General features: G+C 36.4%; 1 protein-coding gene and 1 pseudogene across 14 annotated transcripts in view; one reads left to right on the plus strand and one right to left on the minus strand.

Annotated features, from left to right (window-relative positions):
* KTN1 (kinectin 1) overlaps nucleotides 1-14868 on the minus strand; it is a 118421-nt gene that overhangs the window by 87472 nt on the left and 16081 nt on the right. The window lies entirely within an intron of this gene.
* LOC101321313 (actin-related protein 2/3 complex subunit 1A pseudogene) lies at nucleotides 1426-2494 on the plus strand (annotated as a pseudogene).

Consider the following 14868-nt stretch of genomic DNA (forward strand, 5'->3'; position numbering starts at 1 on the left):
CAAGGCCTCTGAGTTGGAAAGGGCCATCTAATTAAAACACTGGACCCAGCTGAATGGTCAGTGAGCCTATGCTTATGAGGAATCAGCACCTCCCATAAGCTCCTTTCACAAAAAACATTAGAATATTCTTCATAGTTGTGATCCAAAATCTTTTCCTCCTGTAACTTCTCCTTGAGGCCCTCTAAGTGCCCTAGCCTCCTCATCTATGTCCAATCCCACTACAACAAGGCAGTCCTAGTAATGTATGGTACCAGTTAAATTTATCAACAAACAAAAAACCTACTTCAAACCCTATCATCCTTTAGGAAAGTTTTGCTAGGGTGTTAAAAGTTGAACATAATAGGGCTTCCCCGGTGGCACAGTGGTTGAGAGTCCGCCTGCCGATGCAGGCGGCACGGGTTCGTGCCCCGGTCCGGGAAGATCCCACATGCCACGGAGCGGCTGGGCCCGTGAGCCATGGCAGCTGAGCCTGCGCGTCCGGAGCCTGTGCTCCGCAACGGGAGAGGCCACAACAGTGAGAGGCCCGCGTACCGCAATAAATAAATAAATAAATAAATTAAAAATTTAAAAAAAAAAAAGTTGAACATAATAGACTGATGAAATAACTCATGAGTACATCACCGTAGGTCACTCAACAATGAAAGTACTAAAATAATAAAATGTTATATTTATTCTTGCCTATTCCTAAAAAACACATAATACTTAAGATCATTTCACAAACTAAACAGGAAATGTAAATGAAAAGCCAAAATCGTCAAATGCTACCCAAAAAAACTCTAAGGGAGCTATTGGAAAAGCTTCACTATAAAACAAGAATCTTTACATCTTGCCCAAGAACTGTCAAATAAATGCAACATAAAAAGCCCCAAATACATGTGAAAAATTTAGTATATAATCAGAGAGCTATTTCAAATCAGTAAGTAAATCTATGGATTATTTAATAAATAGTATCAGCACAAATGACAGCCATTTCAGGGGAAAATTCAGCCCCTACCTCAATTATATATGGATCAAAGTTTTAAAAGTTAAAAAGTTAAACCATGAAAAAACTAGAAAACAAGTGTATTTCTTTCAATCTAAAATAATTTTGTTTTGTAAAAGGCTTTTTCTATGTCTCATGTAAAACCCAGATCCATAAAGGAAAAAACTGGAAAATCTGACTAGAAAACATTGTAAAGACTTTATGGGAAGAAATAAGTGACTAACTCAAAAAAGACAAAGGTCTGGTAGGCTTAACTTACAAACATCACCCGAAATGTGAGAAAAAGATGAACCTGGCCGGAGCCTGTTCGCATCAACTGACCAGAGTCCACGAATTCCACGCTCCGAGCCCGTCCAGATGGCCCCAACCCCCAGCTTTCTGTCCTTTGAAAACACTAAGAATAATATCCCTGCATCAATTTTTACTAGAGCCAATTACCTGTCATGCCTGGAACTGGTATCATACCCAGATTGCCCTTAGCCCCAATAACCATGAAGTCCACATCTATAAGAAGTTGGGAGCCAGTGGGTGAAAATTCATGAACTCAAGCAGCACAATGGACACATCACAGGTATCGACTGCACTCCCAAGAGTGACCTCATGGTCACTTGAGGGGCTGACCGCAACGCCTAGGTCTGGAGTCAGAAAGATGGTATCTGGAAGCCAACCGTGGTGATCCTGAGAATTAACAATGCAGCCACTTCTGTCAAGTGGTCCCCACTACAGAACAAATTTGTTGTGGGCAGTGGAGCATGACTCATTTCTGTTTGTTACTTCGAGTCCAAAAATGACTGGCGAATAAGCAAGCACATTAAAAAACCCATTCGCTCCACAGTTCTCAGCTTGGACTGGCATCCCAACAATGTCTTGCTGGCAGGAGGATCCTGTGATTTCAAATGCAGAGTGTTTTCTGCCTACATTAAAGAAGTGGATGAGAAGCCAGCCAGTACACCCTGGGGCAGCAAGATGCCTTTTGGTCAGCTGATGTCAGCGTTTGGTGGCAGTGGCACTGGCAGCTGGGTGCATGGGGTCAACTTCTCCGCCAGCAGGAGCCACCTGGCCTGGGTCAGCCACAACACGGTGTCCGTTGCCGATGCCTCAAAAAGTGTGCAGGTCTCAACTCTGAAGACAGAGTTCCTGCCCCTCCTGAGTGTGTCCTTCATCTCGGAGAACAGCATCATGGCTGCTGGCCATGACTGCTGCCCCATGCTCTTTAGATGCAACGACTGCAGCTGCTTGACCTTCGTCTCCAAGCTAGACATCCCAAAACAGCGCATCCAGCACAACATGTCGGCCATGGAGCACTTCCGCAACATGGACAAGCGGGCCACAACTGAGAACCACAACAAGGCCCTGGGGATGCTGCACCAGAGCAGCATCACTCAAGTGTCTATTTATGAAGTGGACAAGTAAGATTGTCGCAAATTTTGCACTACTGGCATCGACAGAGCCATGACCATTTGGCATTTCAAGACCTTAGAGTCTTCTGTCCAGGGCCTTCAGATAATGTGAAGCTGAGCGAGCCTCCCAAATCCAGCACAAGGATGGACAGGCTGCACTGGGCAGCTCCGCCATTCGCATGATGGGGAGAAGAGCCAGCCGCCAGGAAATACTGAAGACACATATGGCGCAAACCTTGTTGTGTGTTTTGTTTGAGGATAATTGGTGAAAGTGTTGGTTTTTTAAAAGCAGCAGTGATTTGGGTTTTCTTTTTTGTTTTGCTCTTTCATTCTATTCTTGACCAAAGCTTCTCTTTAAGCAGATTATGGAAAACTGTCACACTAACTTAAAGGAAGGGGTGGGGGTGGTATGTAAATTGTCTGCTAAAAAATTAAAGTACTGAACGTGGGAAAAAAAAAAAGATGAACCTGAGAGAGAAAGGTTAAAGGACACGTTTAGAAGATTCCTAGGGGGAGAAAAGATATCCAATAAATACACATACACTACAGTATTAACCCAAAGAGGAACACACCAAGGCAGACTGTAATCAAAATGACAAAGATCAAAGATAAACAGAGAACACTAAAGCTATACGGGAAAAGCAACAAATAACATACAAGGGAACTCCCATAAGGCTATCAGCTGATTTTTCAGTAGAAGCTCTGCAGTCCAGAAAAGAGTGGCATGATATACTTAAAGTGACAAAAGGGAAAAACCTACAACCAAGAATAGTCTGCCCAGCAAGGCTCTCGTTCAGATTTGACGGAGAAATCAAAAGCTTTCCAGACAAGCAAAAGCTAAAAAAAGTCAGCACCACCAAACCCACTTTCCAAAAAATGTTAAAGGAACTTCTCTGGGCAAAAAAGAAAAGGCCACAACAAGAAACAAGAAAATTATAGAATGAAAAAGCTCACCGGTAAAGGCAAACATAAAGGTAGGAAATCATCCATACACAATGCCAGTAAGGAGGTTTAATTAAAAGACTGAAGTAGTAAAATCATCTATATCCACATAAGCAGTTAATGGATACACAAAACAATTAGATGTAAACTATGTTATCAAAAACAGTAATTACTGGAGGGAGAGAGTACAAATGTAGGGTATTTTAAATGCATTTAAAATTAAGAGATCAGCAACATAAAACAGTCACATATATATATACACATACACATATACACATACACTGCTATACAAAAACCTCATGGTTAGCTACAAATCAAAAATCTACAATAGATTTACACACAAAAAAGGAAAAGGAATCCAAACATAACATGAAAGATAGTTATCAAATCACAAGAGAACAAAAGAGGAGGGGGAAAAAGACCTACAAAAACATAATCCAAAACAATTAACAAAACAGCAGTAAGAACATACATGTCAATAACTACCTTAAATGTAAACAGACTAAATGCTCCAACCAAAAGACACAAACTGGCTGCATGCATACAAAATCAAGACCTATATATATCTGCTGCCTACAAGAGACTCACTTCAGATCCAGAGACACAATCAGACTAAAACTGAGGGGATGGAAAAAGATATTACACACAAATGGAAATCAAAAGAAAGCCAGAGTACCAATACTTACACGAGACAAAACAGACTTTAAAATAAAAACTATTGCAAGAGACAGAGAAGAACACTACATAATGATCAAGGAATCAATCTAAGACAATATAACATTTGTAAATATATATGCACCCAACACAGGAGCACCTCAATATATAAGGCAAATATTAACAGACATAAAAGGAGAAATAAACAGTAACACAGCAAGAGTAGGGGACTTTTAACACCCCACTCATATCAATGGACAGATCATCCAGACAGAAAATCAATAAGGAAACACAGGCCTTAAATAACACATTAGGTCAAATGGACTTAGTTGATATTTATAGAGCATTCCACCCGAAAGCAGCAGAATACACATCCTTTTCAAGCACACATGGAACATTCTCCAGGACAGACCACGTGGTAGCCCACAAAACAAGTCTTGGTAAATTTAAGAAAACTGAAGCCATATCAAGCATCTTTTCTGACCACAATGCTATGAGACTAGAAATCAAGTACAAGAAAAACACTGCAAAAAACACAAACACGCAGAGGCTCAACAATATGCTACTAAACAACCAATGGATCACTGAAGAAATCAAAGAGGAAATTAAAAAAATACCTGGAGACAAATGAAAATGAAAACACAACAGTCCAAAACCTATGAGATGTAGCAAAGGCAGTTCTAAGCAGGAAGTATGTAGCAACAAAGCTTACCTCGGGAAAGAAGAAAATTCTCAAATAAACAACCTAACATTAAGCCTAAACCAACTAGAGAAAGAGGAACAAACAAAGCTAAAGTTAGTAGAAGGAAAGAAACTGAAGATCAGAACAGAAATAAATGAAATAGACTTAAAAAAATAGAAAAGATCAATGAAAGTAAAAGCTGGTTCTTTGAAAAGATAAACAAAATTATTAAACTTTTAACCAGACTCGTCACGAAAAAAAGGGAGAGGGCCCAAATCAATAAAATCAGAAATGAAAAACTAAAAATAGAGTTGCCACATGAGCCTACAGTCCCACTCTTGGGCATATATTCAGAGAAAACTATAATTCAAAAAGATACATGAACCCCAACGTTAATAGCACTATTTACAATAGCCAAGACATGGGAACAACCTAAGTGTCCATCAACAGATGAACGGATAAAGAAGATGCGGTATATATATACAATGGAATACTACTCGGCCATAAAAAAGAATGAAATAATGTCATTTGCAGCAACATGGATGGACCCAGAGATTCTCATACTAAGTGAATTAAGTCAGACAGAGAAAGACAAATACCATATGATATCATTTATATGTGGAATCTAAAACATGACACAAAGCAACTTATCTACGAAACAGAAAAAGAATCGCGGACACAGAGAACAGACTTGTGGTTACCAAGGGAGAGGAGGGTACAGGGGAGGGATGGACTGGGAGATTGAGATTAGCAGATGCAAACTATTATATATGGAATGGATAAACAACACAGTGCTACTGTATAGCATAGGAAACTATATTTGATATTTTGTAATAAAGTAAAACTGAAAAGAATATGAAAAATTGTATGTGTGTATATATATGCATAACTGGATCACTTTGCTGTACACCTGAATCACTGTAAATCAACTATACTTCAATTTTAAAAAATCAAATTTAAAAATAAACAAATTAAAATAAAATACAACCAGAAAATTTTTTAAAAAGAGATCGATGTAAGACAGTTTGCAAGTGACATCTCCAAATAAATACTGATTGTTGACCCTTAAAAAAAAAAATTTATAACCATAGATTCTTAAATTCACATCTACAGTCTCTGCCAGTCCAGAACACCCCCAATGTTTCTACCAAAAATATGAACACAAAAATGGCTCCAAGGCCATGAAAGCCTCTGGAAAAAAAATCCTTCTACCCAGTCTGGCCTGAACAGTACAGTATTTTCAGATACCCTCCTGTTGAAGGTGAACTTACAATAAAAAGAGAAGAAAATCAAAGATACAAACAGGGATTATATCCCCAAGAATTCCAAATAGAATAATGTGGAGGACTATAAAAAATAATTTTTTCAGCTATTAGAAGCATAAATTAAATCATACATTGGGAAAAAAAATAAAACACTCATATAAAAGACCAGAAGGTAAAAATTAAAGAAACTGTAAATTGTGTATAAGCATCCACAAACATATGTGCATACACAGACATGCAGACATTAAAAACTAAATGAACTGATAATTATACACAGCTGAAGAATTATCAAACAGAAAGACAGAGCTTATAAAAACTGGCAATGCAGCACAAAGGAATACATTAGGGAAAACATGAAAGAAAAACTAATAGACATGAAGGAAAGAATGAGAAGGTCCAATAAGTCAAATGGGAATTCAAGGAGAGAAAAGAATCAAGAAAGGTAATATTTGATGACAAAATGGCAAAGAATTTTCAAAAACTGCTGAAAAGATATAAATCAATTCCAGAAGGGCAACAAAATCTGGACAGCATAAATAAAAAGAAACAAACCTAAATATATGTGTAGGAAAATTATATAACTCAAAAGATGCAAAGTAGGTCTTAAAAGCAACATAGAAAAATTACCTATAAAAGAATAAAATTAGACATATATTACTCAGCAATAGAAGCCAAAGGATAATGGAATAAAATCTCCATAAAAACAATGACCACTAACACAGAATTCCAGATCCAGCAAAACACTGGAATATTCACTTTTCAGAAGCAATAAAGTCTATCAGCTATGTGTAACAAATTTAATTTAGCAAACAATTATAAATACTTAATCTAAAATTTAATAATCTAGCATGTAGTTTCTGTAAATGAGCAATACTTCTTCCTACCAGAATACAATTGAGAATATTACCAAATTCTTTCATTAGGGATCACATCTAACCTTTTTCTTAATAAGCTTTTCAGGAAGCCAAGGGGAAAAGTGCTAGTAAAAAATTTTCTGGGCTTCCCTGGTGGCGCAGTGGTTGAGAGTCCGCCTGCCGATGCAGGGGACACGGGTTCATGCCCCGGTCTGGGAAGATCCCACGTGCCGCAGAGCGGCTGGGTCTGTGAGCCATGGCCACGGCGTCCGGAGCCTGTGCTCTGCGATGGGAGAGGCCACAACAGTGAGAGGTCCGCATACAGCCATAAATAAATAAATAAATAAATAAATAAATAAATAAATAAATAAATAAATAAATAAATAAAAACAATGAGACAAGAAATAGTGCTCTCCTACAAAGTCAGGTGTTTTCATTAAAAAGAAAAAAAAGTTAAAAAAAAAAATTTTCTCTCTGGTCCCTCAATTACAGTGTTCAGAGCTTCCAAGTATAAAATCATATAAAATTAGGACAAAACTCCACAGCATTTTACAATCAAGTACACTAATTAAATAACAGTAAAATCCTGATTATCTTTTCTAAGACTATACAATCTATTCTGAAGTTTACATTTCAAGTTCTACACTTCTACAGTCTAAATTTCAGTTTTTACTTTAACAGTATTCCACAAACTCCTAACTGTTATTTAAAAGAAAGCAAAGAGACACAAAGTCCACACAAAGAACAAAACTGTGAATCAACAGCAAAATCTTATACATATTCAAAATGAAAGCATATACAAATAAGGATAGTAAAATAAGGTAGGAAACTACTTATATATTTTCATTTTCCTATTTTTTTCTGAAACATTACCTCTGTTAATAAATTATTAACCCATGGTGAAGTTAAAGAATCTTAAAATAGTAAGAAATTTTCCCATCCCCATTCACTGAAATCAAGCAGCACTTGCTTTTATACTCACAATCTTATGTAGACAACTTCTAGTGAAATTGTACCTTGAAAATTATGGTTTAAAAAAAATTCACTAAAGATTTTTACTTACTTGTTATACAAGGTTTGCTTTATACTACTGAAATTTAACATGCCAAATCAATGACTCTCCTACCGATCTGTATGTTCTCTCCCAAATACCTGCAAGCCCAACACAGGCAGTGCTCAACACATAGCACTGTCAGATTTTAACTGGCTAAAACACAACCAGCATGAATCTGGGAAGAAAAAAAAGTTTACTTCATTAACATAAATAGCTTTATACAGGTAGCCCTTATGATTATGGATTTTCTTTCAAAATAACCTTCATAAATATAGTTTACATCAATCCCATTTGTGTCCACCAGTACTGTGAGACATAAAATCAGGGACTTTTTATCATAATATGGACTTCATTATAATATTCTTGAAGCTGCAAAAGAAGTATATAACAGAAAAATAAAAATCAAAAAGTCCTGATAAAATTACCATTAATTGGAAATAAGTACATACCTTGTATTTTAACATTTAAACCTACAACAGCAGCCCCCACCAAAAAAAAAATTTTTTTTTGGTTGTTGGTTCCATTCTTGATATTGTTCCCAATAAGCAACCAAAGCAAAAAACAGTGAGAGAAGTTAATCTAAGAACGATACCCAAGAAAAACTCTCATCTCTAGAATTTCACCAAATGAATTCCCACATTCTTAAAGTTGGTTTATAAATTACCTAGTTACAAAACTGAAATACAGTAAGCCTTCAAAATTTGTGATTGCCAAGACTCCCTTTCAAACAACAGAAATATAACTGAAGAGGTTCAAAGGTGATCAGTTATTAGAAACCTAAAATACAGCACCAAAAACAATACTTAGGAATAAATGCAACCAAGGAGGTGAAAAATCTGCACACTGAAAACTGTAAGACAATAACGAAAGAAACTGAAAATGATACAAATAAATGGAAAGATATTGTGTCAAAAGAATAGTGTGTTCATGTACCAAAGAATTTTAATACTGTAAAATGTCCATACTACCCAAAGTCATACAGCTACAGATTCAGTGCAATCCCTATCACAATTCCAACAGCATTTTTTACAGAAGAAGAAAAACAATCCTAAAATTCATATGGAACCACAAAAGACTCCAAACAGCCAAAGCAAACTGGAGAAAGAAAAAAGCTGAAATAAATCACACTTTATTTCAAATTATACTACAAAGATACAGTAATCAAAACAGTATGGTAGTGGCATAGAAACAGACAAACCAATGGAACAGAATCAAGAACCCAGAAATAAATCCACTCATATACAGTGAACTAATATTTGACATGGGAGCCAAGAATACACAATGGGGAAAAGATTGTCTCTTTAATAAATGGTGCTGGGAAAACTGAATATTCACACACAAAAGAATGAAACTGGACCCCTATCTTACAACACTCAAAAATTAACTCACAACGGATTAAAGACATAAATGTTAAGGCCTGAAACCATAAACCTCCTAGAAGAAAACACTGGGAAAAAGCTCCTTGACATTGGCCTTGGCAGTGATTTTTCGGTGTATGACACCAAAAGCATATGCAACAAAAACAGAAATAGACAAGTGGGACTACATCAAACTAAAAAGCTTCTACACAGCAAAGAAATGATCAACAAAATGAAAACGCAATCTACAGAATGGAAGAAAATATTTGCAAACCATATGCCAGATAAAGGATTAATATCTAAAATATATAAGAAATTCATACAACTCAAAAGCCAAAAAATATATATATTTTTTTAAATGGGCAAAGGACCCGAATAGACATTTTTCCAAAGAAGGTATACAAATGGCCAACAAGTACATGAAAAGGTGCTCAATATCACTGATCATGGGGAAAATGCAAAGGTCAAAACTACAATAAGATATCGCCTTACACCTGTTAGAATGGCTATCATCAAAAAGACAAGAGATAACAAGTGCTGGCAAGGATATGGAGAAAAGAAAACCTCTGTGTACCACTGGTGGGAATGTAAATTGGTGCAGTCACTGTGGAAAACAGTATGGAGGTTCCTCAAAAAATTAAAAATAGAACTACCACATAATCCAGCAAACCCAATTCCACTGGGTAAATATGCAGTGGAAATGAAATCAGTATCTCAAAGAGATATCTTCAACATGATATCCATGTTCACTGCAGCATTATTTACAACAGCCAAGACATGGAAACAACCTAAGAGTTCACTAACAGATAAACAGATTTTAAAAGTGTGATACATATATACAATGGAATATTATTTGGCCATGAGAAAGAAGAAAATCCTGCCATTTGCAATATCATGGACAGACTTTGAGAGCATTATGCTAAATAAGACAAGGAAAGACAAATACTGTATGATATCACATGTGGAATCTTGAATTCATAGTAACAGAGAAGAGTGGTGCTTACCTGGGGCTTTGGGGAGTTTTTTTTTGAGGGTACAAACTTACAACTAGTACATTAAAAAGTCCTGGAGATCTAATGCACAGCAGTGATTACAGTCAACAATAATGTATTATAAACTTCAAAGCTAATAAACTTACACAATGTTATGTCAATTATACCTCAATAAAGCTAGAAAAAAATGAAATACAGTCACAAGTAGAGGTCCTTATCCTACAGCCATCTTGCTCTGAACACTGTGCTTAGAAACCATATTTATACAACCTCAAAAGCCATGCAAAGATAGATACAGTACTGCCTTCAACAGACAGTACACAGCTGCCAGGATCCTACATTTCAAGATCCCCGAAAGACTTCTGCTTTCCCCACTATTAGAAGATGCCTGAAAAGGTTAAGGGAAAAAAAAAAAAAAGTAAAAGTAAAAGCTATCATATACTAAAAAGAGCAGAAAGCAATCGAATTAAAATAGGTGAACTCACTGTGTGTAAATTCAGACAATGTCACTAACTAAAGAATTTAGGAGCATCGAAAGTCATTCACTATAAACAAGTCATTTCAATGTCTTTTTTTTAATAAAAGGTTTACTAAATTAGGAAAAATTAGAATGTGTGATTTTGACAAAACACTTGATAATGTATACAAGCTATCCTTGGAAACAAGATAGGTAAGTACTAAAACATGGCCAAAGAGTAGTAGAAATTAGAGAATATTTAATAGGTTAAATAATCATATCCCAAAGTTGCTAATTAATAGTTTAGAAAGAGGATTATTATGTATCAGACTCTGTTCTTTGCCTGACCTTAGTCACATTTTAATCCATCCATTGCCCTGATAATACGACAAGCTTGCCAGTTTACAAAGATGTGCTGAACTCAGAATAGGAGAACAAAGGACAAACCAACTAAAAATGTTTCATAAAATAAGATTTTTATTTATCCTTTGCTACTAAACTCTTTCAGTTCCCTAGCTGGAACAGCAGGAATTCCAATAGCTATCTCAGATAAGGAGGGATACCATGTTATTACAATCTACAGACCTACCTCATATAATCGTTCAGTTAACTGGTTTTCATCAAATGACTCTTGAAAAGTACTACTTTTCAAACTACTACTATAAACATTAGTTATTCGCCTAAAATACACATAAAATAAATATTCTATGAAGAATAAAAATTTCAACATTATAATTTCAGCTAAAGGTACACTCAACAATTTAATCAATACAATGGTATCCAGTTGGAACACATCATATGTATTGATGTACTGCACACATTTGGATGAACTGAGAACATGTGCTTTCTGCACATACTGCCAAGCAAGAGGGATGCAAAGCTATCATCTCCTACAACTCTTCAGTATTTTCTGCCTGTATTCTATTTCCACATTGCTTAAAGGACTTGTGTTTGGCCTTTATTCCACTAAAAGTGCTTATCTGTACCACAATTTGACTTTTAAGTGCAGACTGAATGTAAGATAACCCTGAGCTCCAGGAAGGTTAAAATTGGTGAAAAAAATGGTATAATAAGAATAGACTTTCCAAAGAATTACACCTCATCAACCACCACCACAACCAAGTTTTCTCTTCCTCCTTTGGCAAGTATAATACAATACCCCTTCATTTTATCACATTACATTTTTTTTAAAACAAATTTATTTATTTTTGGCTGCATTGGGTCTTCATTGCTACACGCGAGCTTTCTCTAGTTGCAGCGAGCGGGGGCTACTCTTCATTGCAGTGCACGAGCTTCTCATCGCGGTAGCTTCTCTTATTGTGGAGCACAGGCTCTAGGCATGCAGGCTTCAGTAGCTGCAGCACACGGGCTCAGTAGTTGTGGCTCATGGGCTCTAGAGCACAGTCTCAGTAGTTGTGGCACATGGGCTTAGTTGCTCCGCGGCATGTGGGATCTTCCCGGACCAGGGCTCAAACCCGTGTCTCCTGAATTGGCAGGCAGATTCTTAACGACTGAGCCACCAGGGAAGTCCCTATCACATTACATTTTAAGACCAAGTATATTTATTTACTTTCAAAGTGTTGCTTATGCTTGTATAAACTCATCTTCATTTCTAGATTAATATTTTCCTATGTGTAAAAATTGGTTGAGATAAAACAGAGCATAATTTCCCATTAAAAATGAATGAAAATATGCTTTGACAGATACACACTACTAATAAAAACAGATAACGAAGACCTACTGTATAACACAGAGAACTATATTCAATATCTTGTAATAACCTATAATGGAAAAGAATCTTAAAATTTATATATACAAAAATATATAATACATATATATATAACTGAATCACTTTGCTATATACCTGAAACATTGTAAATCAGCTATACTTCAATTAAAAAAATTAAGTTTATATGTAGGAAAAAATTAAAGGAAATATGTTTTCATGTAATGGCTTTTCACTTAGCAGAATTTTCAAGAATGAATTCAAGTCATTAAACAAAGGATACATATATTTGATTCCCAAGTTTGGAACAATAAGCAACAAGAGTTCAGACAGCAAGGGATACCAGTGCTACCTCAAAAAAGAAAAAAATTACCCAGCCTGAGTTGGACTAGCAAGGGATACCTGTACTCCAAAACAAACTAAAGAAACATAGGATGAGTGAGATGAACTAGCAGCAACAAGAATCATACTTCAAGGCTTTAGGATTTTAATTGACTGTAGTCATAACAAATTAGTGTGATACTAAAATCAAACTTAATCTATAAAGTTGAAAAACAACCAACAAGATTAAAAGAGGGCAGGGAGTTCCCTGGTGGTCTAGTGGTTAGGATTCAGCACTTTCACTACAATGGCACAGGTTCAATCCCTGGTGGGGGAACTGAGATCCCACAAGGCACACAGCATAACCAAAATTAAAAAAATAGAAATAAAAAATAATTTTAAAAAAAAGGTTAAAAGAGAGCAGATTTGAGCAAAGGAACAGATCACTAAACAAGAGCACTCAGGATACACTAAGTTGCGCTTCAAAAACAAGATTATAATAGGTAGAAATGAAAAGATGAAGACTTCCAATAAGGATGCTTCTATCCAAACACATAAAATCATGGACGACCATCAACAGAGGAATGAAAAGAAGTTGTGGTACACATATACAATGGACTATTACTCAGCCATTAAAAAGACTAAAATAATGCCATTTGCAGCAACATGGATGGACCTAGAGATTGTCATACTGAGTGAAGTAAGTCATACAGAGAAAGAGAAATCATATGATATCACTTATATGTGGAATCTAAAAAAAATGATACAAATGAACTTATTTACAAAACAGAAACAGATTCACAGACTCAGAGAACAAACTTATGGTTACCGGGGGGAAGGGTGTCAGGGAGGGATAGTTAGGGAGTTAGGGATTGAGAGAAAAAAAAACAACAACTGTATATCAGTATATTATATACCTGTAAATTATATCTTATTGTACATCAACTATACATCAATAAAAAAAAAAAACAAGGTTCTACTGTATAGCACAGGGAACTATATTCAATATCCTGTGATAAACCACACTGAAAAATATAAAAAAGTATATAACTGAATCATTTTGCTGTACACCAGAAACTAACACATTATAAATCAACTATACTTCAATTAAAAAAAAAATGGATGAAAAATAAGATTATCAAAAAGATATGGTTGAACCCAAAACGAAAATAAATATATCCCTGAGCTAGAAACAATAAAAATTCAAAAGAATAAACCATACAGTATCTAAAATGGAGCACAGGGAATAAAGAATGGGAAAGATGGCTGGATACTGACTATAGCAGGCAAATGGTCAGAGAAGTTCAGCTCCCACAGGTAACAGCAACAGAACAGAACCAGGTTTGCTGCTTGACACCAAGAGGTGGGTATGGGAATAGAATTTGCACAGCTTGGGTGGTGGGGTAGGGGGAGAAAGAAGATGTATGAAAAAAAATCAGGCTGGGTACTTCCCTGGTGGCACAGTGGTTAAGAATATGTCTGCGAATGCAAGGGACACAGGTTCAATCCCTGGTCCGGGAAGATCCCACGTGCCACAGCAGAGCAACTGAGCCCGTGCACCACAGCTACTGAGCCTGCGCTCTAGAGCCCGTGAGCCACAACTACGGAAGCCCGAGCACCCCAGAGCCCATTCCCCACAACAAGAGAAGCCATTGCAATGTGAAGCCCACGCACTGCAATGAAGAGAAGCCTCTGCTCACTACAACTAAAGAAAGCCTGCATGCAGCAACGAAGACCCAAGGCAGCCAAAAATAAATACTTTTTTTTAAAGTTTAAAAAAAAAAAGAATCAGGCTGAAAACCTATTACCTATAGCTATATAGCTTTATAGGAGCTCTGAGCCTGGAAAGGAAAGAGGACAAAAATCCAGGCTCACAGCACATTTAAAATTAACAATAATCCCTTAATATCAAATATCCAGCCAGTATTCCCATTTCCCCAACTGCTGTGTAAATATTTTTTGAGTTATTCTGTATTGATTGATGTACAGTAAGTCCCCTACATACGAAACTCAAGAGTTGCGAGCTTTCAAAGATGCAAACGTGCTTTCCATCAACATCAGGCGTGAGTGAAACTGCAGCTTGCCCTCAATCTCCTATTGCTGACGATCCTTCAGCTCTACCATCTCCCACCTCCTCTCCCTCCTCCAGTCAGTAACTCTTCTTGCCTGTTCACTCGATGC

This window comes from Tursiops truncatus, chromosome 2, assembly GCF_011762595.2.
Source record: "Tursiops truncatus isolate mTurTru1 chromosome 2, mTurTru1.mat.Y, whole genome shotgun sequence".
In the NCBI taxonomy this organism is placed as follows: domain Eukaryota; kingdom Metazoa; phylum Chordata; class Mammalia; order Artiodactyla; family Delphinidae; genus Tursiops; species Tursiops truncatus.